We start from the raw sequence: 22,380 nt of genomic DNA, 5'->3' as shown, positions 1-22,380 counted from the left end.
ACAAGGCAGATGCTAATTGAAAACACAAGGAAATTTGATCCTATTAAAAAGGCAGGAAGCTGCATTTAGTCAATTCATCATTAAATGCTTACTACAAGGCAGTGTTGCTGATGAAATAGTGCAGGGGCACACCCTCGTGGACAAAATGCTTACAGCACCTGGTATTCCCAGGCGGTCTCCCATCCAAGTACTAACCAGGCCCGACCCTGCTTCGCTTCCGAGATCAGACGAGATCGGGCGTACCCAGGCTGGTATGGCCGTAAGCGAGAAACAATCTCTTGCTACAACATACATAGTCAAAGTGAGTCTGATAAACAGACATTGCATTTTCACCAATTAGATAAGCAGCTTGAACTTTGTGTCACTGAAAAAGTAGAAGAAATTATAAACACTGTTCCCATCACTTTTTAGCACAGGTAGTTGGATAAAATACAAACTTTATTTCCTTTCATCATTTGAACAGGGCAAAGGAGCACAAAGCACACACAAGCTGCATTCAGCAACAATATTCTTGTTTGTCTTATAAATACAAGGCAGATGCTAATTGAAAACACAAGGAAATTTGATCCTATTAAAAAGGCAGGAAGCTGCATTTAGTCAATTCATCATTAAATGCTTACTACAAGGCAGTGTTGCTGATGAAATAGTGCAGGGGCACACCCTCGTGGACAAAATGCTTACAGCACCTGGTATTCCCAGGCGGTCTCCCATCCAAGTACTAACCAGGCCCGACCCTGCTTCGCTTCCGAGATCAGACGAGATCGGGCGTACCCAGGCTGGTATGGCCGTAAGCGAGAAACAATTTCTTGCTACAACATATATAGTCAAAGTGAGTGTGATAAACAGACATTGCATTTTCACCAATTAGATAAGCAGCTTGAACTTTGTGTCACTGAAAAAGTAGAAGAAATTATAAACACTGTTCCCATCACTTTTTAGCACAGGTAGTTGGATAAAATACAAACTTTATTTCCTTTCATCATTTGAACAGGGCAAAGGAGCACAAAGCACACACAAGCTGCATTCAGCAACAATATTCTTGTTTGTCTTATAAATACAAGGCAGATGCTAATTGAAAACACAAGGAAATTTGATCCTATTAAAAAGGCAGGAAGCTGCATTTAGTCAATTCATCATTAAATGCTTACTACAAGGCAGTGTTGCTGATGAAATAGTGCAGGGGCACACCCTCGTGGACAAAATGCTTACAGCACCTGGTATTCCCAGGCGGTCTCCCATCCAAGTACTAACAAGGCCCGACCCTGCTTCGCTTCCGAGATCAGACGAGATCGGGCGTACCCAGGCTGGTATGGCCGTAAGCGAGAAACAATCTCTTGCTACAACATATATAGTCAAAGTGAGTGTGATAAACAGACATTGCATTTTCACCAATTAGATAAGCAGCTTGAACTTTGTGTCACTGAAAAAGTAGAAGAAATTACAAACACTGTTCCCATCACTTTTTAGCACAGGTAGTTGGATAAAATACAAACTTTATTTCCTTTCATCATTTGAACAGGGCAAAGGAGCACAAAGCACACACAAGCTGCATTCAGCAACAATATTCTTGTTTGTCTTATAAATACAAGGCAGATGCTAATTGAAAACACAAGGAAATTTGATCCTATTAAAAAGGCAGGAAGCTGCATTTAGTCAATTCATCATTAAATGCTTACTACAAGGCAGTGTTGCTGATGAAATAGTGCAGGGGCACACCCTCGTGGACAAAATGCTTACAGCACCTGGTATTCCCAGGCGGTCTCCCATCCAAGTACTAACCAGGCCCGACCCTGCTTAGCTTCCGAGATCAGACGAGATCGGGCGTACCCAGGATGGTATGGCCGTAAGCGAGAAACAATCTCTTGCTACAACATATATAGTCAAAGTGAGTCTGATAAAACAGACATTTAGTCAATTCATCATTAAATGCTTAATACAAGGCAGTGTTGCTGATGAAATAGTGCAAGAGCACCCCCTCGTGGACAAAATGCTTACAGCACCTGGTATTCCCAGGCGGTCTCCCATCCAAGTACTAACCAGGCCCGACCCTGCTTAGCTTCCGAGATCAGACGAGATCGGGCGTACCCAGGATGGTATGGCCGTAAGCGAGAAACAATCTCTTGCTACAACATATATAGTCAAAATGAGTCTTATAAACAGACATTGCATTTTCACCAATTAGATAAGCAGCTTGAACTTTGTGTCACTGAAAAAGTAGAAGAAATTATAAACACTGTTCCCATCACTTTTTAGCACAGGTAGTTGGATAAAATACAAACTTTATTTCCTTTCATCATTTGAACAGGGCAAAGGAGCACAAAGCACACACAAGCTGCATTCAGCAACAATATTCTTGTTTGTCTTATAAATACAAGGCAGATGCTAATTGAAAACACAAGGAAATTTGATCCTATTAAAAAGGCAGGAAGCTGCATTTAGTCAATTCATCATTAAATGCTTACTACAAGGCAGTGTTGCTGATGAAATAGTGCAGGGGCACACCCTCGTGGACAAAATGCTTACAGCACCTGGTATTCCCAGGCGGTCTCCCATCCAAGTACTAACCAGGCCCGACCCTGCTTCGCTTCCGAGATCAGACGAGATCGGGCGTACCCAGGCTGGTATGGCCGTAAGCGAGAAACAATCTCTTGCTACAACATATATAGTCAAAGTGAGTGTGATAAACAGACATTGCATTTTCACCAATTAGATAAGCAGCTTGAACTTTGTGTCACTGAAAAAGTAGAAGAAATTATAAACACTGTTCCCATCACTTTTTAGCACAGGTAGTTGGATAAAATACAAACTTTATTTCCTTTCATCATTTGAACAGGGCAAAGGAGCACAAAGCACACACAAGCTGCATTCAGCAACAATATTCTTGTTTGTCTTATAAATACAAGGCAGATGCTAATTGAAAACACAAGGAAATTTGATCCTATTAAAAAGGCAGGAAGCTGCATTTAGTCAATTCATCATTAAATGCTTACTACAAGGCAGTGTTGCTGATGAAATAGTGCAGGGGCACACCCTCGTGGACAAAATGCTTACAGCACCTGGTATTCCCAGGCGGTCTCCCATCCAAGTACTAACAAGGCCCGACCCTGCTTCGCTTCCGAGATCAGACGAGATCGGGCGTACCCAGGCTGGTATGGCCGTAAGCGAGAAACAATCTCTTGCTACAACATATATAGTCAAAGTGAGTGTGATAAACAGACATTGCATTTTCACCAATTAGATAAGCAGCTTGAACTTTGTGTCACTGAAAAAGTAGAAGAAATTACAAACACTGTTCCCATCACTTTTTAGCACAGGTAGTTGGATAAAATACAAACTTTATTTCCTTTCATCATTTGAACAGGGCAAAGGAGCACAAAGCACACACAAGCTGCATTCAGCAACAATATTCTTGTTTGTCTTATAAATACAAGGCAGATGCTAATTGAAAACACAAGGAAATTTGATCCTATTAAAAAGGCAGGAAGCTGCATTTAGTCAATTCATCATTAAATGCTTACTACAAGGCAGTGTTGCTGATGAAATAGTGCAGGGGCACACCCTCGTGGACAAAATGCTTACAGCACCTGGTATTCCCAGGCGGTCTCCCATCCAAGTACTAACCAGGCCCGACCCTGCTTAGCTTCCGAGATCAGACGAGATCGGGCGTACCCAGGATGGTATGGCCGTAAGCGAGAAACAATCTCTTGCTACAACATATATAGTCAAAGTGAGTCTGATAAAACAGACATTTAGTCAATTCATCATTAAATGCTTAATACAAGGCAGTGTTGCTGATGAAATAGTGCAAGAGCACCCCCTCGTGGACAAAATGCTTACAGCACCTGGTATTCCCAGGCGGTCTCCCATCCAAGTACTAACCAGGCCCGACCCTGCTTAGCTTCCGAGATCAGACGAGATCGGGCGTACCCAGGATGGTATGGCCGTAAGCGAGAAACAATCTCTTGCTACAACATATATAGTCAAAATGAGTCTTATAAACAGACATTGCATTTTCACCAATTAGATAAGCAGCTTGAACTTTGTGTCACTGAAAAAGTAGAAGAAATTATAAACACTGTTCCCATCACTTTTTAGCACAGGTAGTTGGATAAAATACAAACTTTATTTCCTTTCATCATTTGAACAGGGCAAAGGAGCACAAAGCACACACAAGCTGCATTCAGCAACAATATTCTTGTTTGTCTTATAAATACAAGGCAGATGCTAATTGAAAACACAAGGAAATTTGATCCTATTAAAAAGGCAGGAAGCTGCATTTAGTCAATTCATCATTAAATGCTTACTACAAGGCAGTGTTGCTGATGAAATAGTGCAGGGGCACACCCTCGTGGACAAAATGCTTACAGCACCTGGTATTCCCAGGCGGTCTCCCATCCAAGTACTAACCAGGCCCGACCCTGCTTCGCTTCCGAGATCAGACGAGATCGGGCGTACCCAGGCTGGTATGGCCGTAAGCGAGAAACAATCTCTTGCTACAACATATATAGTCAAAGTGAGTGTGATAAACAGACATTGCATTTTCACCAATTAGATAAGCAGCTTGAACTTTGTGTCACTGAAAAAGTAGAAGAAATTATAAACACTGTTCCCATCACTTTTTAGCACAGGTAGTTGGATAAAATACAAACTTTATTTCCTTTCATCATTTGAACAGGGCAAAGGAGCACAAAGCACACACAAGCTGCATTCAGCAACAATATTCTTGTTTGTCTTATAAATACAAGGCAGATGCTAATTGAAAACACAAGGAAATTTGATCCTATTAAAAAGGCAGGAAGCTGCATTTAGTCAATTCATCATTAAATGCTTACTACAAGGCAGTGTTGCTGATGAAATAGTGCAGGGGCACACCCTCGTGGACAAAATGCTTACAGCACCTGGTATTCCCAGGCGGTCTCCCATCCAAGTACTAACAAGGCCCGACCCTGCTTCGCTTCCGAGATCAGACGAGATCGGGCGTACCCAGGCTGGTATGGCCGTAAGCGAGAAACAATCTCTTGCTACAACATATATAGTCAAAGTGAGTGTGATAAACAGACATTGCATTTTCACCAATTAGATAAGCAGCTTGAACTTTGTGTCACTGAAAAAGTAGAAGAAATTACAAACACTGTTCCCATCACTTTTTAGCACAGGTAGTTGGATAAAATACAAACTTTATTTCCTTTCATCATTTGAACAGGGCAAAGGAGCACAAAGCACACACAAGCTGCATTCAGCAACAATATTCTTGTTTGTCTTATAAATACAAGGCAGATGCTAATTGAAAACACAAGGAAATTTGATCCTATTAAAAAGGCAGGAAGCTGCATTTAGTCAATTCATCATTAAATGCTTACTACAAGGCAGTGTTGCTGATGAAATAGTGCAGGGGCACACCCTCGTGGACAAAATGCTTACAGCACCTGGTATTCCCAGGCGGTCTCCCATCCAAGTACTAACCAGGCCCGACCCTGCTTAGCTTCCGAGATCAGACGAGATCGGGCGTACCCAGGCTGGTATGGCCGTAAGCGAGAAACAATCTCTTGCTACAACATATATAGTCAAAGTGAGTCTGATAAAACAGATATTTAGTCAATTCATCATTAAATGCTTAATACAAGGCAGTGTTGCTGATGAAATAGTGCAAGAGCACCCCCTCGTGGACAAAATGCTTACAGCACCTGGTATTCCCAGGCGGTCTCCCATCCAAGTACTAACCAGGCCCGACCCTGCTTAGCTTCCGAGATCAGACGAGATCGGGCGTACCCAGGCTGGTATGGCCGTAAGCGAGAAACAATCTCTTGCTACAACATATATAGTCAAAATGAGTCTTATAAACAGACATTGCATTTTCACCAATTAGATAAGCAGCTTGAACTTTGTGTCACTGAAAAAGTAGAAGAAATTATAAACACTGTTCCCATCACTTTTTAGCACAGGTAGTTGGATAAAATACAAACTTTATTTCCTTTCATCATTTGAACAGGGCAAAGGAGCACAAAGCACACACAAGCTGCATTCAGCAACAATATTCTTGTTTGTCTTATAAATACAAGGCAGATGCTAATTGAAAACACAAGGAAATTTGATCCTATTAAAAAGGCAGGAAGCTGCATTTAGTCAATTCATCATTAAATGCTTACTACAAGGCAGTGTTGCTGATGAAATAGTGCAGGGGCACACCCTCGTGGACAAAATGCTTACAGCACCTGGTATTCCCAGGCGGTCTCCCATCCAAGTACTAACCAGGCCCGACCCTGCTTCGCTTCCGAGATCAGACGAGATCGGGCGTACCCAGGCTGGTATGGCCGTAAGCGAGAAACAATCTCTTGCTACAACATATATAGTCAAAGTGAGTCTGATAAAACAGATATTTAGTCAATTCATCATTAAATGCTTAATACAATGCAGTGTTGCTGATGAAATAGTGCAAGAGCACCCCCTCGTGGACAAAATGCTTACAGCACCTGGTATTCCCAGGCGGTCTCCCATCCAAGTACTAACCAGGCCCGACCCTGCTTAGCTTCCGAGATCAGACGAGATCGGGCGTACCCAGGCTGGTATGGCCGTAAGCGAGAAACAATCTCTTGCTACAACATATATAGTCAAAATGAGTCTTATAAACAGACATTGCATTTTCACCAATTAGATAAGCAGCTTGAACTTTGTGTCACTGAAAAAGTAGAAGAAATTATAAACACTGTTCCCATCACTTTTTAGCACAGGTAGTTGGATAAAATACAAACTTTATTTCCTTTCATCATTTGAACAGGGCAAAGGAGCACAAAGCACACACAAGCTGCATTCAGCAACAATATTCTTGTTTGTCTTATAAATACAAGGCAGTTGCTAATTGAAAACACAAGGAAATTTGATCCTATTAAAAAGGCAGGAAGCTGCATTTAGTCAATTCATCATTAAATGCTTACTACAAGGCAGTGTTGCTGATGAAATAGTGCAGGGGCACACCCTCGTGGACAAAATGCTTACAGCACCTGGTATTCCCAGGCGGTCTCCCATCCAAGTACTAACAAGGCCCGACCCTGCTTCGCTTCCGAGATCAGACGAGATCGGGCGTACCCAGGCTGGTATGGCCGTAAGCGAGAAACAATCTCTTGCTACAACATATATAGTCAAAGTGAGTGTGATAAACAGACATTGCATTTTCACCAATTAGATAAGCAGCTTGAACTTTGTGTCACTGAAAAAGTAGAAGAAATTACAAACACTGTTCCCATCACTTTTTAGCACAGGTAGTTGGATAAAATACAAACTTTATTTCCTTTCATCATTTGAACAGGGCAAAGGAGCACAAAGCACACACAAGCTGCATTCAGCAACAATATTCTTGTTTGTCTTATAAATACAAGGCAGATGCTAATTGAAAACACAAGGAAATTTGATCCTATTAAAAAGGCAGGAAGCTGCATTTAGTCAATTCATCATTAAATGCTTACTACAAGGCAGTGTTGCTGATGAAATAGTGCAGGGGCACACCCTCGTGGACAAAATGCTTACAGCACCTGGTATTCCCAGGCGGTCTCCCATCCAAGTACTAACAAGGCCCGACCCTGCTTCGCTTCCGAGATCAGACGAGATCGGGCGTACCCAGGCTGGTATGGCCGTAAGCGAGAAACAATCTCTTGCTACAACATATATAGTCAAAGTGAGTGTGATAAACAGACATTGGATTTTCACCAATTAGATAAGCAGCTTGAACTTTGTGTCACTGAAAAAGTAGAAGAAATTACAAACACTGTTCCCATCACTTTTTAGCACAGGTAGTTGGATAAAATACAAACTTTATTTCCTTTCATCATTTGAACAGGGCAAAGGAGCACAAAGCACACACAAGCTGCATTCAGCAACAATATTCTTGTTTGTCTTATAAATACAAGGCAGATGCTAATTGAAAACACAAGGAAATTTGATCCTATTAAAAAGGCAGGAAGCTGCATTTAGTCAATTCATCATTAAATGCTTACTACAAGGCAGTGTTGCTGATGAAATAGTGCAGGGGCACACCCTCGTGGACAAAATGCTTACAGCACCTGGTATTCCCAGGCGGTCTCCCATCCAAGTACTAACCAGGCCCGACCCTGCTTAGCTTCCGAGATCAGACGAGATCGGGCGTACCCAGGCTGGTATGGCCGTAAGCGAGAAACAATCTCTTGCTACAACATATATAGTCAAAATGAGTCTGATAAACAGACATTGCATTTTCACCAATTAGATAAGCAGCTTGAACTTTGTGTCACTGAAAAAGTAGAAGAAATTATAAACACTGTTCCCATCACTTTTTAGCACAGGTAGTTGGATAAAATACAAACTTTATTTCCTTTCATCATTTGAACAGGGCAAAGGAGCACAAAGCACACACAAGCTGCATTCAGCAACAATATTCTTGTTTGTCTTATAAATACAAAGCAGATTTCTAATTGAAAACACAAGGAAATTTGATCCTATTAAAAAGGCAGGAAGCTGCATTTAGTCAATTCATCATTAAATGCTTACTACAAGGCAGTGTTGCTGATGAAATAGTGCAGGGGCACACCCTCGTGGACAAAATGCTTACAGCACCTGGTATTCCCAGGCGGTCTCCCATCCAAGTACTAACCAGGCCCGACCCTGCTTCGCTTCCGAGATCAGACGAGATCGGGCGTACCCAGGCTGGTATGGCCGTAAGCGAGAAACAATCTCTTGCTACAACATATATAGTCAAAGTGAGTGTGATAAACAGACATTGCATTTTCACCAATTAGATAAGCAGCTTGAACTTTGTGTCACTGAAAAAGTAGAAGAAATTACAAACACTGTTCCCATCACTTTTTAGCACAGGTAGTTGGATAAAATACAAACTTTATTTCCTTTCATCATTTGAACAGGGCAAAGGAGCACAAAGCACACACAAGCTGCATTCAGCAACAATATTCTTGTTTGTCTTATAAATACAAGGCAGATGCTAATTGAAAACACAAGGAAATTTGATCCTATTAAAAAGGCAGGAAGCTGCATTTAGTCAATTCATCATTAAATGCTTACTACAAGGCAGTGTTGCTGATGAAATAGTGCAGGGGCACACCCTCGTGGACAAAATGCTTACAGCACCTGGTATTCCCAGGCGGTCTCCCATCCAAGTACTAACCAGGCCCGACCCTGCTTAGCTTCCGAGATCAGACGAGATCGGGCGTACCCAGGCTGGTATGGCCGTAAGCGAGAAACAATCTCTTGCTACAACATATATAGTCAAAGTGAGTGTGATAAACAGACATTGCATTTTCACCAATTAGATAAGCAGCTTGAACTTTGTGTCACTGAAAAAGTAGAAGAAATTACAAACACTGTTCCCATCACTTTTTAGCACAGGTAGTTGGATAAAATACAAACTTTATTTCCTTTCATCATTTGAACAGGGCAAAGGAGCACAAAGCACACACAAGCTGCATTCATCAACAATATTCTTGTTTGTCTTATAAATACAAGGCAGATGCTAATTGAAAACACAAGGAAATTTGATCCTATTAAAAAGGCAGGAAGCTGCATTTAGTCAATTCATCATTAAATGCTTACTACAAGGCAGTGTTGCTGATGAAATAGTGCAGGGGCACACCCTCGTGGACAAAATGCTTACAGCACCTGGTATTCCCAGGCGGTCTCCCATCCAAGTACTAACCAGGCCAGACCCTGCTTAGCTTCCGAGATCAGACGAGATCGGGCGTACCCAGGCTGATATGGCCGTAAGCGAGAAGCAATCTCTTGCTACAACATATATAGTCAAAGTGAGTCTGATAAAACAGATATTTAGTCAATTCATCATTAAATGCTTAATACAAGGCAGTGTTGCTGATGAAATAGTGCAAGAGCACCCCCTCGTGGACAAAATGCTTACAGCACCTGGTATTCCCAGGCGGTCTCCCATCCAAGTACTAACCAGGCCCGACCCTGCTTAGCTTCCGAGATCAGACGAGATCGGGCGTACCCAGGATGGTATGGCCGTAAGCGAGAAACAATCTCTTGCTACAACATATATAGTCAAAGTGAGTCTGATAAAACAGATATTTAGTCAATTCATCATTAAATGCTTAATACAAGGCAGTGTTGCTGATGAAATAGTGCAAGAGCACCCCCTCGTGGACAAAATGCTTACAGCACCTGGTATTCCCAGGCGGTCTCCCATCCAAGTACTAACCAGGCCCGACCCTGCTTAGCTTCCGAGATCAGACGAGATCGGGCGTACCCAGGATGGTATGGCCGTAAGCGAGAAACAATCTCTTGCTACAACATATATAGTCAAAGTGAGTCTGATAAAACAGATATTTAGTCAATTCATCATTAAATGCTTAATACAAGGCAGTGTTGCTGATGAAATAGTGCAAGAGCACCCCCTCGTGGACAAAATGCTTACAGCACCTGGTATTCCCAGGCGGTCTCCCATCCAAGTACTAACCAGGCCCGACCCTGCTTCGCTTCCGAGATCAGACGAGATCGGGCGTACCCAGGCTGGTATGGCCGTAAGCGAGAAACAATCTCTTGCTACAACATATATAGTCAAAGTGAGTGTGATAAACAGACATTGCATTTTCACCAATTAGATAAGCAGCTTGAACTTTGTGTCACTGAAAAAGTAGAAGAAATTACAAACACTGTTCCCATCACTTTTTAGCACAGGTAGTTGGATAAAATACAAACTTTATTTCCTTTCATCATTTGAACAGGGCAAAGGAGCACAAAGCACACACAAGCTGCATTCAGCAACAATATTCTTGTTTGTCTTATAAATACAAGGCAGATGCTAATTGAAAACACAAGGAAATTTGATCCTATTAAAAAGGCAGGAAGCTGCATTTAGTCAATTCATCATTAAATGCTTACTACAAGGCAGTGTTGCTGATGAAATAGTGCAGGGGCACACCCTCGTGGACAAAATGCTTACAGCACCTGGTATTCCCAGGCGGTCTCCCATCCAAGTACTAACCAGGCCCGACCCTGCTTCGCTTCCGAGATCAGACGAGATCGGGCGTACCCAGGCTGGTATGGCCGTAAGCGAGAAACAATCTCTTGCTACAACATATATAGTCAAAGTGAGTGTGATAAACAGACATTGCATTTTCACCAATTAGATAAGCAGCTTGAACTTTGTGTCACTGAAAAAGTAGAAGAAATTACAAACACTGTTCCCATCACTTTTTAGCACAGGTAGTTGGATAAAATACAAACTTTATTTCCTTTCATCATTTGAACAGGGCAAAGGAGCACAAAGCACACACAAGCTGCATTCAGCAACAATATTCTTGTTTGTCTTATAAATACAAGGCAGATGCTAATTGAAAACACAAGGAAATTTGATCCTATTAAAAAGGCAGGAAGCTGCATTTAGTCAATTCATCATTAAATGCTTACTACAAGGCAGTGTTGCTGATGAAATAGTGCAGGGGCACACCCTCGTGGACAAAATGCTTACAGCACCTGGTATTCCCATCCAAGTACTAACCAGGCCCGACCCTGCTTCGCTTCCGAAATCAGACGAGATCGGGCGTACCCAGGCTGGTATGGCCGTATGCGAGAAACAATCTCTTGCTACAACATATATAGTCAAAGTGAGTGTGATAAACAGACATTGCATTTTCACCAATTAGATAAGCAGCTTGAACTTTGTGTCACTGAAAAAGTAGAAGAAATTACAAACACTGTTCCCATCACTTTTTAGCACAGGTAGTTGGATAAAATACAAACTTTATTTCCTTTCATCATTTGAACAGGGCAAAGGAGCACAAAGCACACACAAGCTGCATTCAGCAACAATATTCTTGTTTGTCTTATAAATACAAGGCAGATGCTAATTGAAAACACAAGGAAATTTGATCCTATTAAAAAGGCAGGAAGCTGCATTTAGTCAATTCATCATTAAATGCTTACTACAAGGCAGTGTTGCTGATGAAATAGTGCAGGGGCACACCCTCGTGGACAAAATGCTTACAGCACCTGGTATTCCCAGGCGGTCTCCCAGCCAAGTACTAACCAGGCCCGACCCTGCTTCGCTTCCAAAATCAGACGAGATCGGGCGTACCCAGGCTGGTATGGCCGTATGGGAGAAACAATCTCTTGCTACAACATATATAGTCAAAGTGAGTGTGATAAACAGACATTGCATTTTCACCAATTAGATAAGCAGCTTGAACTTTGTGTCACTGAAAAAGTAGAAGAAATTACAAACACTGTTCCCATCACTTTTTAGCACAGGTAGTTGGATAAAATACAAACTTTATTTCCTTTCATCATTTGAACAGGGCAAAGGAGCACAAAGCACACACAAGCTGCATTCAGCAACAATATTCTTGTTTGTCTTATAAATACAAGGCAGATGCTAATTGAAAACACAAGGAAATTTGATCCTATTAAAAAGGCAGGAAGCTGCATTTAGTCAATTCACCATTAAATGCTTACTACAAGGCAGTGTTGCTGATGAAATAGTGCAGGGGCACACCCTCGTGGACAAAATGCTTACAGCACCTGGTATTCCCAGGCGGTCTCCCATCCAAGTACTAACCAGGCCCGACCCTGCTTAGCTTCCGAGATCAGACGAGATCGGGCGTACCCAGGCTGGTATGGCCGTAAGCGAGAAACAATCTCTTGCTACAACATATATAGTCAAAATGAGTCTGATAAACAGACATTGCATTTTCACCAATTAGATAAGCAGCTTGAACTTTGTGTCACTGAAAAAGTAGAAGAAATTATAAACACTGTTCCCATCACTTTTTAGCACAGGTAGTTGGATAAAATACAAACTTTATTTCCTTTCATCATTTGAACAGGGCAAAGGAGCACAAAGCACACACAAGCTGCATTCAGCAACAATATTCTTGTTTGTCTTATAAATACAAGGCAGATGCTAATTGAAAACACAAGGAAATTTGATCCTATTAAAAAGGCAGGAAGCTGCATTTAGTCAATTCATCATTAAATGCTTACTACAAGGCAGTGTTGCTGATGAAATAGTGCAGGGGCACACCCTCGTGGACAAAATGCTTACAGCACCTGGTATTCCCAGGCGGTCTCCCATCCAAGTACTAACCAGGCCCGACCCTGCTTCGCTTCCGAGATCAGATGAGATCGGGCGTACCCAGGCTGGTATGGCCGTAAGCAAGAAACAATCTCTTGCTACAACATATATAGTCAAAGTGAGTGTGATAAACAGACATTGCATTTTCACCAATTAGATAAGCAGCTTGAACTTTGTGTCACTGAAAAAGTAGAAGAAATTACAAACACTGTTCCCATCACTTTTTAGCACAGGTAGTTGGATAAAATACTAACTTTATTTCCTTTCATCATTTGAACAGGGCAAAGGAGCACAAAGCACACACAAGCTGCATTCAGCAACAATATTCTTGTTTGTCTTATAAATACAAGGCAGATGCTAATTGAAAACACAAGGAAATTTGATCCTATTAAAAAGGCAGGAAGCTGCATTTAGTCAATTCATCATTAAATGCTTACTACAAGGCAGTGTTGCTGATGAAATAGTGCAGGGGCACACCCTCGTGGACAAAATGCTTACAGCACCTGGTATTCCCATCCAAGTACTAACCAGGCCCGACCCTGCTTCGCTTCCGAAATCAGACGAGATCGGGCGTACCCAGGCTGGTATGGCCGTATGCGAGAAACAATCTCTTGCTACAACATATATAGTCAAAGTGAGTCTGATAAAACAGATATTTAGTCAATTCATCATTAAATGCTTAATACAAGGCAGTGTTGCTGATGAAATAGTGCAAGAGCACCCCCTCGTGGACAAAATGCTTACAGCACCTGGTATTCCCAGGCGGTCTCCCATCCAAGTACTAACCAGGCCCGACCCTGCTTAGCTTCCGAGATCAGACGAGATCGGGCGTACCCATGCTGGTATGGCCGTAAGCGAGAAACAATCTCTTGCTACAACATATATAGTCAAAGTGAGTCTGATAAAACAGATATTTAGTCAATTCATCATTAAATGCTTAATACAAGGCAGTGTTGCTGATGAAATAGTGCAAGAGCACCCCTCGTGGACAAAATGCTTACAGCACCTGGTATTCCCAGGCGGTCTCCCATCCAAGTACTAACCAGGCCCGACCCTGCTTAGCTTCCGAGATCAGACGAGATCGGGCGTACCCAGGCTGGTATGGCCGTAAGCGAGAAACAAACTCTTGCTACAACATATATAGTCAAAGTGAGTGTGATAAACAGACATTGCATTTTCACCAATTAGATAAGCAGCTTGAACTTTGTGTCACTGAAAAAGTAGAAGAAATTACAAACACTGTTCCCATCACTTTTTAGCACAGGTAGTTGGATAAAATACAAACTTTATTTCCTTTCATCATTTGAACAGGGCAAAGGAGCACAAAGCACACACAAGCTGCATTCAGCAACAATATTCTTGTTTGTCTTATAAATACAAGGCAGATGCTAATTGAAAACACAAGGAAATTTGATCCTATTAAAAAGGCAGGAAGCTGCATTTAGTCAATTCACCATTAAATGCTTACTACAAGGCAGTGTTGCTGATGAAATAGTGCAGGGGCACACCCTCGTGGACAAAATGCTTACAGCACCTGGTATTCCCAGGCGGTCTCCCATCCAAGTACTAACCAGGCCCGACCCTGCTTAGCTTCCGAGATCAGACGAGATCGGGCGTACCCAGGCTGGTATGGCCGTAAGCGAGAAACAATCTCTTGCTACAACATATATAGTCAAAATGAGTCTGATAAACAGACATTGCATTTTCACCAATTAGATAAGCAGCTTGAACTTTGTGTCACTGAAAAAGTAGAAGAAATTATAAACACTGTTCCCATCACTTTTTAGCACAGGTAGTTGGATAAAATACAAACTTTATTTCCTTTCATCATTTGAACAGGGCAAAGGAGCACAAAGCACACACAAGCTGCATTCAGCAACAATATTCTTGTTTGTCTTATAAATACAAGGCAGATGCTAATTGAAAACACAAGGAAATTTGATCCTATTAAAAAGGCAGGAAGCTGCATTTAGTCAATTCATCATTAAATGCTTACTACAAGGCAGTGTTGCTGATGAAATAGTGCAGGGGCACACCCTCGTGGACAAAATGCTTACAGCACCTGGTATTCCCAGGCGGTCTCCCATCCAAGTACTAACCAGGCCCGACCCTGCTTCGCTTCCGAGATCAGACGAGATCGGGCGTACCCAGGCTGGTATGGCCGTAAGCAAGAAACAATCTCTTGCTACAACATATATAGTCAAAGTGAGTGTGATAAACAGACATTGCATTTTCACCAATTAGATAAGCAGCTTGAACTTTGTGTCACTGAAAAAGTAGAAGAAATTACAAACACTGTTCCCATCACTTTTTAGCACAGGTAGTTGGATAAAATACAAACTTTATTTCCTTTCATCATTTGAACAGGGCAAAGGAGCACAAAGCACACACAAGCTGCATTCAGCAACAATATTCTTGTTTGTCTTATAAATACAAGGCAGATGCTAATTGAAAACACAAGGAAATTTGATCCTATTAAAAAGGCAGGAAGCTGCATTTAGTCAATTCATCATTAAATGCTTAATACAAGGCAGTGTTGCTGATGAAATAGTGCAAGAGCACCCCCTCGTGGACAAAATGCTTACAGCACCTGGTATTCCCAGGCGGTCTCCCATCCAAGTACTAACCAGGCCCGACCCTGCTTAGCTTCCGAGATCAGACGAGATCGGGCGTACCCAGGCTGGTATGGCCGTAAGCGAGAAAAAATCTCTTGCTACAACATATATAGTCAAAATGAGTCTGATAAACAGACATTGCATTTTCACCAATTAGATAAGCAGCTTGAACTTTGTGTCACTGAAAAAGTAGAAGAAATTATAAACACTGTTCCCATCACTTTTTAGCACAGGTAGTTGGATAAAATACAAACTTTATTTCCTTTCATCATTTGAACAGGGCAAAGGAGCACAAAGCACACACAAGCTGCATTCAGCAACAATATTCTTGTTTGTCTTATAAATACAAGGCAGATGCTAATTGAAAACACAAGGAAATTTGATCCTATTAAAAAGGCAGGAAGCTGCATTTAGTCAATTCATCATTAAATGCTTACTACAAGGCAGTGTTGCTGATGAAATAGTGCAGGGGCACACCCTCGTGGACAAAATGCTTACAGCACCTGGTATTCCCAGGCGGTCTCCCATCCAAGTACTAACCAGGCCCGACCCTGCTTCGCTTCCGAGATCAGACGAGATCGGGCGTACCCAGGCTGGTATGGCCGTAAGCGAGAAACAATCTCTTGCTACAACATATATAGTCAAAGTGAGTGTGATAAACAGACATTGAACTTTCACCAATTAGATAAGCAGCTTGAACTTTGTGTCACTGAAAAAGTAGAAGAAATTACAAACACTGTTCCCATCACTTTTTAGCACAGGTAGTTGGATAAAATACAAACTTTATTTCCTTTCATCATTTGAACAGGGCAAAGGAGCACAAAGCACACACAAGCTGCATTCAGCAACAATATTCTTGTTTGTCTTATAAATACAAGGCAGATGCTAATTGAAAACACAAGGAAATTTGATCCTATTAAAAAGGCAGGAAGCTGCATTTAGTCAATTCATCATTAAATGCTTACTACAAGGCAGTGTTGCTGATGAAATAGTGCAGGGGCACACCCTCGTGGACAAAATGCTTACAGCACCTGGTATTCCCAGGCGGTCTCCCATCCAAGTACTAACCAGGCCCGACCCTGCTTAGCTTCCGAGATCAGACGAGATCGGGCGTACCGAGGCTGGTATGGCCGTAAGCGAGAAACAATCTCTTGCTACAACATATATAGTCAAAGTGAGTGTGATAAACAGACATTGCATTTTCACCAATTAGATAAGCAGCTTGAACTTTGTGTCACTGAAAAAGTAGAAGAAATTACAAACACTGTTCCCATCACTTTTTAGCACAGGTAGTTGGATAAAATACAAACTTTATTTCCTTTCATCATTTGAACAGGGCAAAGGAGCACAAAGCACACACAAGCTGCATTCAGCAACAATATTCTTGTTTGTCTTATAAATACAAGGCAGATGCTAATTGAAAACACAAGGAAATTTGATCCTATTAAAAAGGCAGGAAGCTGCATTTAGTCAATTCATCATTAAATGCTTACTACAAGGCAGTGTTGCTGATGAAATAGTGCAGGGGCACACCCTCGTGGACAAAATGCTTACAGCACCTGGTATTCCCAGGCGGTCTCCCATCCAAGTACTAACCAGGCCCGACCCTGCTTAGCTTCCGAGATCAGACGAGATCGGGCGTACCCAGGATGGTATGGCCGTAAGCGAGAAAAAATCTCTTGCTACAACATATATAGTCAAAGTGAGTCTGATAAAACAGATATTTAGTCAATTCATCATTAAATGCTTAATACAAGGCAGTGTTGCTGATGAAATAGTGCAAGAGCACCCCCTCGTGGACAAAATGCTTACAGCACCTGGTATTCCCAGGCGGTCTCCCATCCAAGTACTAACCAGGCCAGACCCTGCTTTGCTTCCGAGATCAGACGAGATCGGGCGTACCCAGGCTGGTATGGCCGTAAGCGAGAAACAATCTCTTGCTACAACATATATAGTCAAAGTGAGTCTGATAAAACAGATATTTAGTCAATTCATCATTAAATGCTTAATACAAGGCAGTGTTGCTGATGAAATAGTGCAAGAGCACCCCCTCGTGGACAAAATGCTTACAGCACCTGGTATTCCCAGGCGGTCTCCCATCCAAGTACTAACCAGGCCCGACCCTGCTTAGCTTCCGAGATCAGACGAGATCGGGCGTACCCAGGCTGGTATGGCCGTAAGTGAGAAACAATCTCTTGCTACAACATATATAGTCAAAATGAGTCTGATAAACAGACATTGCATTTTCACCAATTAGATAAGCAGCTTGAACTTTGTGTCACTGAAAAAGTAGAAGAAATTATAAACACTGTTCCCATCACTTTTTAGCACAGGTAGTTGGATAAAATACAAACTTTATTTCCTTCCATCATTTGAACAGGGCAAAGGAGCACAAAGCACACACAAGCTGCATTCAGCAACAATATTCTTGTTTGTCTTATAAATACAAGGCAGATGCTAATTGAAAACACAAGGAAATTTGATCCTATTAAAAAGGCAGGAAGCTGCATTTAGTCAATTCATCATTAAATGCTTACTACAAGGCAGTGTTGCTGATGAAATAGTGCAGGGGCACACCCTCGTGGACAAAATGCTTACAGCACCTGGTATTCCCAGGCGGTCTCCCATCCAAGTACAAACCAGGCCCGACCCTGCTTCGCTTCCGAAATCAGACGAGATCGGGCGTACCCAGGCTGGTATGGCCGTATGCGAGAAACAATCTATTGCTACAACATATATAGTCAAAGTGAGTGTGATAAACAGACATTGCATTTTCACCAATTAGATAAGCAGCTTGAACTTTGTGTCACTGAAAAAGTAGAAGAAATTACAAACACTGTTCCCATCACTTTTTAGCACAGGTAGTTGGATAAAATACAAACTTTATTTCCTTTCATCATTTGAACAGGGCAAAGGAGCACAAAGCACACACAAGCTGCATTCAGCAACAATATTCTTGTTTGTCTTATAAATACAAGGCAGATGCTAATTGAAAACACAAGGAAATTTGATCCTATTAAAAAGGCAGGAAGCTGCATTTAGTCAATTCATCATTAAATGCTTACTACAAGGCAGTGTTGCTGATGAAATAGTGCAGAGGCACACCCTCGTGGACAAAATGCTTACAGCACCTGGTATTCCCAGGCGGTCTCCCATCCAAGTACTAACCAGGCCCGACCCTGCTTAGCTTCCGAGATCAGACGAGATCGGGCGTACCCAGGATGGTATGGCCGTAAGCGAGAAACAATCTCTTGCTACAACATATATAGTCAAAGTGAGTCTGATAAAACAGACATTTAGTCAATTCATCATTAAATGCTTAATACAAGGCAGTGTTGCTGATGAAATAGTGCAAGAGCACCCCCTCGTGGACAAAATGCTTACAGCACCTGGCATTCCCAGGCGGTCTCCCATCCAAGTACTAACCAGGCCCGACCCTGCTTCGCTTCCGAGATCAGACGAGATCGGGCGTACCCAGGCTGGTATGGCCGTAAGCGAGAAACAATCTCTTGCTACAACATATATAGTCAAAGTGAGTGTGATAAACAGACATTGAACTTTCACCAATTAGATAAGCAGCTTGAACTTTGTGTCACTGAAAAAGTAGAAGAAATTACAAACACTGTTCCCATCACTTTTTAGCACAGGTAGTTGGATAAAATACAAACTTTATTTCCTTTCATCATTTGAACAGGGCAAAGGAGCACAAAGCACACACAAGCTGCATTCAGCAACAATATTCTTGTTTGTCTTATAAATACAAGGCAGATGCTAATTGAAAACACAAGGAAATTTGATCCTATTAAAAAGGCAGGAAGCTGCATTTAGTCAATTCATCATTAAATGCTTACTACAAGGCAGTGTTGCTGATGAAATAGTGCAGGGGCACACCCTCGTGGACAAAATGCTTACAGCACCTGGTATTCCCAGGCGGTCTCCCATCCAAGTACTAACCAGGCCCGACCCTGCTTAGCTTCCGAGATCAGACGAGATCGGGCGTACCGAGGCTGGTATGGCCGTAAGCGAGAAACAATCTCTTGCTACAACATATATAGTCAAAGTGAGTGTGATAAACAGACATTGCATTTTCACCAATTAGATAAGCAGCTTGAACTTTGTGTCACTGAAAAAGTAGAAGAAATTACAAACACTGTTCCCATCACTTTTTAGCACAGGTAGTTGGATAAAATACAAACTTTATTTCCTTTCATCATTTGAACAGGGCAAAGGAGCACAAAGCACACACAAGCTGCATTCAGCAACAATATTCTTGTTTGTCTTATAAATACAAGGCAGATGCTAATTGAAAACACAAGGAAATTTGATCCTATTAAAAAGGCAGGAAGCTGCATTTAGTCAATTCATCATTAAATGCTTACTACAAGGCAGTGTTGCTGATGAAATAGTGCAGGGGCACACCCTCGTGGACAAAATGCTTACAGCACCTGGTATTCCCAGGCGGTCTCCCATCCAAGTACTAACCAGGCCCGACCCTGCTTAGCTTCCGAGATCAGACGAGATCGGGCGTACCCAGGATGGTATGGCCGTAAGCGAGAAAAAATCTCTTGCTACAACATATATAGTCAAAGTGAGTCTGATAAAACAGATATTTAGTCAATTCATCATTAAATGCTTAATACAAGGCAGTGTTGCTGATGAAATAGTGCAAGAGCACCCCCTCGTGGACAAAATGCTTACAGCACCTGGTATTCCCAGGCGGTCTCCCATCCAAGTACTAACCAGGCCAGACCCTGCTTTGCTTCCGAGATCAGACGAGATCGGGCGTACCCAGGCTGGTATGGCCGTAAGCGAGAAACAATCTCTTGCTACAACATATATAGTCAAAGTGAGTCTGATAAAACAGATATTTAGTCAATTCATCATTAAATGCTTAATACAAGGCAGTGTTGCTGATGAAATAGTGCAAGAGCACCCCCTCGTGGACAAAATGCTTACAGCACCTGGTATTCCCAGGCGGTCTCCCATCCAAGTACTAACCAGGCCCGACCCTGCTTAGCTTCCGAGATCAGACGAGATCGGGCGTACCCAGGCTGGTATGGCCGTAAGTGAGAAACAATCTCTTGCTACAACATATATAGTCAAAATGAGTCTGATAAACAGACATTGCATTTTCACCAATTAGATAAGCAGCTTGAACTTTGTGTCACTGAAAAAGTAGAAGAAATTATAAACACTGTTCCCATCACTTTTTAGCACAGGTAGTTGGATAAAATACAAACTTTATTTCCTTCCATCATTTGAACAGGGCAAAGGAGCACAAAGCACACACAAGCTGCATTCAGCAACAATATTCTTGTTTGTCTTATAAATACAAGGCAGATGCTAATTGAAAACACAAGGAAATTTGATCCTATTAAAAAGGCAGGAAGCTGCATTTAGTCAATTCATCATTAAATGCTTACTACAAGGCAGTGTTGCTGATGAAATAGTGCAGGGGCACACCCTCGTGGACAAAATGCTTACAGCACCTGGTATTCCCAGGCGGTCTCCCATCCAAGTACAAACCAGGCCCGACCCTGCTTCGCTTCCGAAATCAGACGAGATCGGGCGTACCCAGGCTGGTATGGCCGTATGCGAGAAACAATCTATTGCTACAACATATATAGTCAAAGTGAGTGTGATAAACAGACATTGCATTTTCACCAATTAGATAAGCAGCTTGAACTTTGTGTCACTGAAAAAGTAGAAGAAATTACAAACACTGTTCCCATCACTTTTTAGCACAGGTAGTTGGATAAAATACAAACTTTATTTCCTTTCATCATTTGAACAGGGCAAAGGAGCACAAAGCACACACAAGCTGCATTCAGCAACAATATTCTTGTTTGTCTTATAAATACAAGGCAGATGCTAATTGAAAACACAAGGAAATTTGATCCTATTAAAAAGGCAGGAAGCTGCATTTAGTCAATTCATCATTAAATGCTTACTACAAGGCAGTGTTGCTGATGAAATAGTGCAGAGGCACACCCTCGTGGACAAAATGCTTACAGCACCTGGTATTCCCAGGCGGTCTCCCATCCAAGTACTAACCAGGCCCGACCCTGCTTAGCTTCCGAGATCAGACGAGATCGGGCGTACCCAGGATGGTATGGCCGTAAGCGAGAAACAATCTCTTGCTACAACATATATAGTCAAAGTGAGTCTGATAAAACAGACATTTAGTCAATTCATCATTAAATGCTTAATACAAGGCAGTGTTGCTGATGAAATAGTGCAAGAGCACCCCCTCGTGGACAAAATGCTTACAGCACCTGGTATTCCCAGGCGGTCTCCCATCCAAGTACTAACCAGGCCCGACCCTGCTTAGCTTCCGAGATCAGACGAGATCGGGGGTACCCAGGCTGGTATGGCCGTAAGCGAGAAACAATCTCTTGCTACAACATATATAGTCAAAGTGAGTGTGATAAACAGACATTGCATTTTCACCAATTAGATAAGCAGCTTGAACTTTGTGTTACTGAAAAAGTAGAAGAAATTACAAACACTGTTCCCATCACTTTTTAGCACAGGTAGTTGGATAAAATACAAACTTTATTTCCTTTCATCATTTGAACAGGGCAAAGGAGCACAAAGCACACACAAGCTGCATTCAGCAACAATATTCTTGTTTGTCTTATAAATACAAGGCAGATGCTAATTGAAAGCACAAGGAAATTTGATCCTATTAAAAAGGCA

General features: G+C 42.0%; 47 non-coding genes and 3 pseudogenes across 47 annotated transcripts; all 50 read right to left on the bottom strand.

Annotated features, from left to right (window-relative positions):
- Window positions 1–146: 146 nt before the first annotated feature.
- On the bottom strand, window positions 147–265 carry LOC145882492 (5S ribosomal RNA). Its single transcript, XR_014394060.1, has one exon. It is a non-coding gene; the product is annotated as a 5S ribosomal RNA (ribosomal RNA).
- Window positions 266–674: 409 nt separating this feature from the next.
- On the bottom strand, window positions 675–793 carry LOC145882490 (5S ribosomal RNA). Its single transcript, XR_014394058.1, has one exon. It is a non-coding gene; the product is annotated as a 5S ribosomal RNA (ribosomal RNA).
- Window positions 794–1,202: 409 nt separating this feature from the next.
- On the bottom strand, window positions 1,203–1,321 carry LOC145850632 (5S ribosomal RNA). Its single transcript, XR_014372480.1, has one exon. It is a non-coding gene; the product is annotated as a 5S ribosomal RNA (ribosomal RNA).
- Window positions 1,322–1,730: 409 nt separating this feature from the next.
- Window positions 1,731–1,849, bottom strand: LOC145853914 (5S ribosomal RNA). Its single transcript, XR_014374799.1, has one exon. It is a non-coding gene; the product is annotated as a 5S ribosomal RNA (ribosomal RNA).
- Window positions 1,850–1,988: 139 nt separating this feature from the next.
- Window positions 1,989–2,107, bottom strand: LOC145853903 (5S ribosomal RNA). Its single transcript, XR_014374788.1, has one exon. It is a non-coding gene; the product is annotated as a 5S ribosomal RNA (ribosomal RNA).
- A 409-nt stretch (window positions 2,108–2,516) lies between these two features.
- Window positions 2,517–2,635, bottom strand: LOC145882489 (5S ribosomal RNA). Its single transcript, XR_014394057.1, has one exon. It is a non-coding gene; the product is annotated as a 5S ribosomal RNA (ribosomal RNA).
- A 409-nt stretch (window positions 2,636–3,044) lies between these two features.
- Window positions 3,045–3,163, bottom strand: LOC145850630 (5S ribosomal RNA). The gene has a single exon (XR_014372478.1). It is a non-coding gene; the product is annotated as a 5S ribosomal RNA (ribosomal RNA).
- A 409-nt stretch (window positions 3,164–3,572) lies between these two features.
- On the bottom strand, window positions 3,573–3,691 carry LOC145853891 (5S ribosomal RNA). The gene has a single exon (XR_014374776.1). It is a non-coding gene; the product is annotated as a 5S ribosomal RNA (ribosomal RNA).
- Window positions 3,692–3,830: 139 nt separating this feature from the next.
- LOC145853880 (5S ribosomal RNA) lies at window positions 3,831–3,949 on the bottom strand. The gene has a single exon (XR_014374765.1). It is a non-coding gene; the product is annotated as a 5S ribosomal RNA (ribosomal RNA).
- Window positions 3,950–4,358: 409 nt separating this feature from the next.
- LOC145882488 (5S ribosomal RNA) lies at window positions 4,359–4,477 on the bottom strand. Its single transcript, XR_014394056.1, has one exon. It is a non-coding gene; the product is annotated as a 5S ribosomal RNA (ribosomal RNA).
- Window positions 4,478–4,886: 409 nt separating this feature from the next.
- LOC145850629 (5S ribosomal RNA) lies at window positions 4,887–5,005 on the bottom strand. Its single transcript, XR_014372477.1, has one exon. It is a non-coding gene; the product is annotated as a 5S ribosomal RNA (ribosomal RNA).
- Window positions 5,006–5,414: 409 nt separating this feature from the next.
- On the bottom strand, window positions 5,415–5,533 carry LOC145854274 (5S ribosomal RNA). Its single transcript, XR_014375159.1, has one exon. It is a non-coding gene; the product is annotated as a 5S ribosomal RNA (ribosomal RNA).
- A 139-nt stretch (window positions 5,534–5,672) lies between these two features.
- LOC145854273 (5S ribosomal RNA) lies at window positions 5,673–5,791 on the bottom strand. The gene has a single exon (XR_014375158.1). It is a non-coding gene; the product is annotated as a 5S ribosomal RNA (ribosomal RNA).
- A 409-nt stretch (window positions 5,792–6,200) lies between these two features.
- Window positions 6,201–6,319, bottom strand: LOC145882487 (5S ribosomal RNA). Its single transcript, XR_014394055.1, has one exon. It is a non-coding gene; the product is annotated as a 5S ribosomal RNA (ribosomal RNA).
- Window positions 6,320–6,458: 139 nt separating this feature from the next.
- On the bottom strand, window positions 6,459–6,577 carry LOC145854272 (5S ribosomal RNA). Its single transcript, XR_014375157.1, has one exon. It is a non-coding gene; the product is annotated as a 5S ribosomal RNA (ribosomal RNA).
- A 409-nt stretch (window positions 6,578–6,986) lies between these two features.
- LOC145850628 (5S ribosomal RNA) lies at window positions 6,987–7,105 on the bottom strand. The gene has a single exon (XR_014372476.1). It is a non-coding gene; the product is annotated as a 5S ribosomal RNA (ribosomal RNA).
- A 409-nt stretch (window positions 7,106–7,514) lies between these two features.
- LOC145850627 (5S ribosomal RNA) lies at window positions 7,515–7,633 on the bottom strand. Its single transcript, XR_014372475.1, has one exon. It is a non-coding gene; the product is annotated as a 5S ribosomal RNA (ribosomal RNA).
- Window positions 7,634–8,042: 409 nt separating this feature from the next.
- LOC145854271 (5S ribosomal RNA) lies at window positions 8,043–8,161 on the bottom strand. Its single transcript, XR_014375156.1, has one exon. It is a non-coding gene; the product is annotated as a 5S ribosomal RNA (ribosomal RNA).
- Window positions 8,162–8,571: 410 nt separating this feature from the next.
- On the bottom strand, window positions 8,572–8,690 carry LOC145882486 (5S ribosomal RNA). Its single transcript, XR_014394054.1, has one exon. It is a non-coding gene; the product is annotated as a 5S ribosomal RNA (ribosomal RNA).
- A 409-nt stretch (window positions 8,691–9,099) lies between these two features.
- Window positions 9,100–9,218, bottom strand: LOC145854270 (5S ribosomal RNA). Its single transcript, XR_014375155.1, has one exon. It is a non-coding gene; the product is annotated as a 5S ribosomal RNA (ribosomal RNA).
- Window positions 9,219–9,627: 409 nt separating this feature from the next.
- On the bottom strand, window positions 9,628–9,746 carry LOC145851028 (5S ribosomal RNA). The gene has a single exon (XR_014372877.1). It is a non-coding gene; the product is annotated as a 5S ribosomal RNA (ribosomal RNA).
- A 139-nt stretch (window positions 9,747–9,885) lies between these two features.
- On the bottom strand, window positions 9,886–10,004 carry LOC145853869 (5S ribosomal RNA). Its single transcript, XR_014374754.1, has one exon. It is a non-coding gene; the product is annotated as a 5S ribosomal RNA (ribosomal RNA).
- Window positions 10,005–10,143: 139 nt separating this feature from the next.
- On the bottom strand, window positions 10,144–10,262 carry LOC145853858 (5S ribosomal RNA). The gene has a single exon (XR_014374743.1). It is a non-coding gene; the product is annotated as a 5S ribosomal RNA (ribosomal RNA).
- Window positions 10,263–10,401: 139 nt separating this feature from the next.
- LOC145882485 (5S ribosomal RNA) lies at window positions 10,402–10,520 on the bottom strand. The gene has a single exon (XR_014394053.1). It is a non-coding gene; the product is annotated as a 5S ribosomal RNA (ribosomal RNA).
- Window positions 10,521–10,929: 409 nt separating this feature from the next.
- Window positions 10,930–11,048, bottom strand: LOC145882484 (5S ribosomal RNA). Its single transcript, XR_014394052.1, has one exon. It is a non-coding gene; the product is annotated as a 5S ribosomal RNA (ribosomal RNA).
- A 409-nt stretch (window positions 11,049–11,457) lies between these two features.
- LOC145853612 (uncharacterized) lies at window positions 11,458–11,564 on the bottom strand (annotated as a pseudogene).
- A 409-nt stretch (window positions 11,565–11,973) lies between these two features.
- Window positions 11,974–12,092, bottom strand: LOC145853234 (uncharacterized; annotated as a pseudogene).
- Window positions 12,093–12,501: 409 nt separating this feature from the next.
- LOC145854268 (5S ribosomal RNA) lies at window positions 12,502–12,620 on the bottom strand. The gene has a single exon (XR_014375153.1). It is a non-coding gene; the product is annotated as a 5S ribosomal RNA (ribosomal RNA).
- A 409-nt stretch (window positions 12,621–13,029) lies between these two features.
- LOC145881623 (5S ribosomal RNA) lies at window positions 13,030–13,148 on the bottom strand. Its single transcript, XR_014393195.1, has one exon. It is a non-coding gene; the product is annotated as a 5S ribosomal RNA (ribosomal RNA).
- A 409-nt stretch (window positions 13,149–13,557) lies between these two features.
- Window positions 13,558–13,664, bottom strand: LOC145853611 (uncharacterized; annotated as a pseudogene).
- A 139-nt stretch (window positions 13,665–13,803) lies between these two features.
- LOC145884662 (5S ribosomal RNA) lies at window positions 13,804–13,922 on the bottom strand. Its single transcript, XR_014396241.1, has one exon. It is a non-coding gene; the product is annotated as a 5S ribosomal RNA (ribosomal RNA).
- Window positions 13,923–14,060: 138 nt separating this feature from the next.
- LOC145854267 (5S ribosomal RNA) lies at window positions 14,061–14,179 on the bottom strand. The gene has a single exon (XR_014375152.1). It is a non-coding gene; the product is annotated as a 5S ribosomal RNA (ribosomal RNA).
- Window positions 14,180–14,588: 409 nt separating this feature from the next.
- Window positions 14,589–14,707, bottom strand: LOC145854266 (5S ribosomal RNA). Its single transcript, XR_014375151.1, has one exon. It is a non-coding gene; the product is annotated as a 5S ribosomal RNA (ribosomal RNA).
- A 409-nt stretch (window positions 14,708–15,116) lies between these two features.
- On the bottom strand, window positions 15,117–15,235 carry LOC145882483 (5S ribosomal RNA). Its single transcript, XR_014394051.1, has one exon. It is a non-coding gene; the product is annotated as a 5S ribosomal RNA (ribosomal RNA).
- Window positions 15,236–15,644: 409 nt separating this feature from the next.
- Window positions 15,645–15,763, bottom strand: LOC145854265 (5S ribosomal RNA). Its single transcript, XR_014375150.1, has one exon. It is a non-coding gene; the product is annotated as a 5S ribosomal RNA (ribosomal RNA).
- Window positions 15,764–16,172: 409 nt separating this feature from the next.
- Window positions 16,173–16,291, bottom strand: LOC145882482 (5S ribosomal RNA). The gene has a single exon (XR_014394050.1). It is a non-coding gene; the product is annotated as a 5S ribosomal RNA (ribosomal RNA).
- A 409-nt stretch (window positions 16,292–16,700) lies between these two features.
- On the bottom strand, window positions 16,701–16,819 carry LOC145885005 (5S ribosomal RNA). Its single transcript, XR_014396585.1, has one exon. It is a non-coding gene; the product is annotated as a 5S ribosomal RNA (ribosomal RNA).
- Window positions 16,820–17,228: 409 nt separating this feature from the next.
- LOC145853847 (5S ribosomal RNA) lies at window positions 17,229–17,347 on the bottom strand. The gene has a single exon (XR_014374732.1). It is a non-coding gene; the product is annotated as a 5S ribosomal RNA (ribosomal RNA).
- Window positions 17,348–17,486: 139 nt separating this feature from the next.
- On the bottom strand, window positions 17,487–17,605 carry LOC145850828 (5S ribosomal RNA). The gene has a single exon (XR_014372676.1). It is a non-coding gene; the product is annotated as a 5S ribosomal RNA (ribosomal RNA).
- A 139-nt stretch (window positions 17,606–17,744) lies between these two features.
- LOC145883106 (5S ribosomal RNA) lies at window positions 17,745–17,863 on the bottom strand. The gene has a single exon (XR_014394679.1). It is a non-coding gene; the product is annotated as a 5S ribosomal RNA (ribosomal RNA).
- Window positions 17,864–18,272: 409 nt separating this feature from the next.
- Window positions 18,273–18,391, bottom strand: LOC145852288 (5S ribosomal RNA). The gene has a single exon (XR_014374142.1). It is a non-coding gene; the product is annotated as a 5S ribosomal RNA (ribosomal RNA).
- A 409-nt stretch (window positions 18,392–18,800) lies between these two features.
- On the bottom strand, window positions 18,801–18,919 carry LOC145853835 (5S ribosomal RNA). The gene has a single exon (XR_014374720.1). It is a non-coding gene; the product is annotated as a 5S ribosomal RNA (ribosomal RNA).
- Window positions 18,920–19,058: 139 nt separating this feature from the next.
- On the bottom strand, window positions 19,059–19,177 carry LOC145884732 (5S ribosomal RNA). The gene has a single exon (XR_014396311.1). It is a non-coding gene; the product is annotated as a 5S ribosomal RNA (ribosomal RNA).
- Window positions 19,178–19,586: 409 nt separating this feature from the next.
- On the bottom strand, window positions 19,587–19,705 carry LOC145885004 (5S ribosomal RNA). Its single transcript, XR_014396584.1, has one exon. It is a non-coding gene; the product is annotated as a 5S ribosomal RNA (ribosomal RNA).
- Window positions 19,706–20,114: 409 nt separating this feature from the next.
- Window positions 20,115–20,233, bottom strand: LOC145853824 (5S ribosomal RNA). The gene has a single exon (XR_014374709.1). It is a non-coding gene; the product is annotated as a 5S ribosomal RNA (ribosomal RNA).
- Window positions 20,234–20,372: 139 nt separating this feature from the next.
- LOC145850827 (5S ribosomal RNA) lies at window positions 20,373–20,491 on the bottom strand. Its single transcript, XR_014372675.1, has one exon. It is a non-coding gene; the product is annotated as a 5S ribosomal RNA (ribosomal RNA).
- Window positions 20,492–20,630: 139 nt separating this feature from the next.
- Window positions 20,631–20,749, bottom strand: LOC145883104 (5S ribosomal RNA). Its single transcript, XR_014394677.1, has one exon. It is a non-coding gene; the product is annotated as a 5S ribosomal RNA (ribosomal RNA).
- Window positions 20,750–21,158: 409 nt separating this feature from the next.
- LOC145852287 (5S ribosomal RNA) lies at window positions 21,159–21,277 on the bottom strand. Its single transcript, XR_014374141.1, has one exon. It is a non-coding gene; the product is annotated as a 5S ribosomal RNA (ribosomal RNA).
- A 409-nt stretch (window positions 21,278–21,686) lies between these two features.
- On the bottom strand, window positions 21,687–21,805 carry LOC145853813 (5S ribosomal RNA). The gene has a single exon (XR_014374698.1). It is a non-coding gene; the product is annotated as a 5S ribosomal RNA (ribosomal RNA).
- Window positions 21,806–21,944: 139 nt separating this feature from the next.
- Window positions 21,945–22,063, bottom strand: LOC145881788 (5S ribosomal RNA). Its single transcript, XR_014393358.1, has one exon. It is a non-coding gene; the product is annotated as a 5S ribosomal RNA (ribosomal RNA).
- Between the last annotated feature and the right edge of the window lie 317 nt (window positions 22,064–22,380).

Source organism: Salmo salar, chromosome 08 (assembly GCF_965601325.2).
Source record: "Salmo salar chromosome 08, fSalSal1, whole genome shotgun sequence".
Classification (NCBI taxonomy): domain Eukaryota; kingdom Metazoa; phylum Chordata; class Actinopteri; order Salmoniformes; family Salmonidae; genus Salmo; species Salmo salar.
This window is presented reverse-complemented; position numbering and strand designations above follow the sequence as displayed.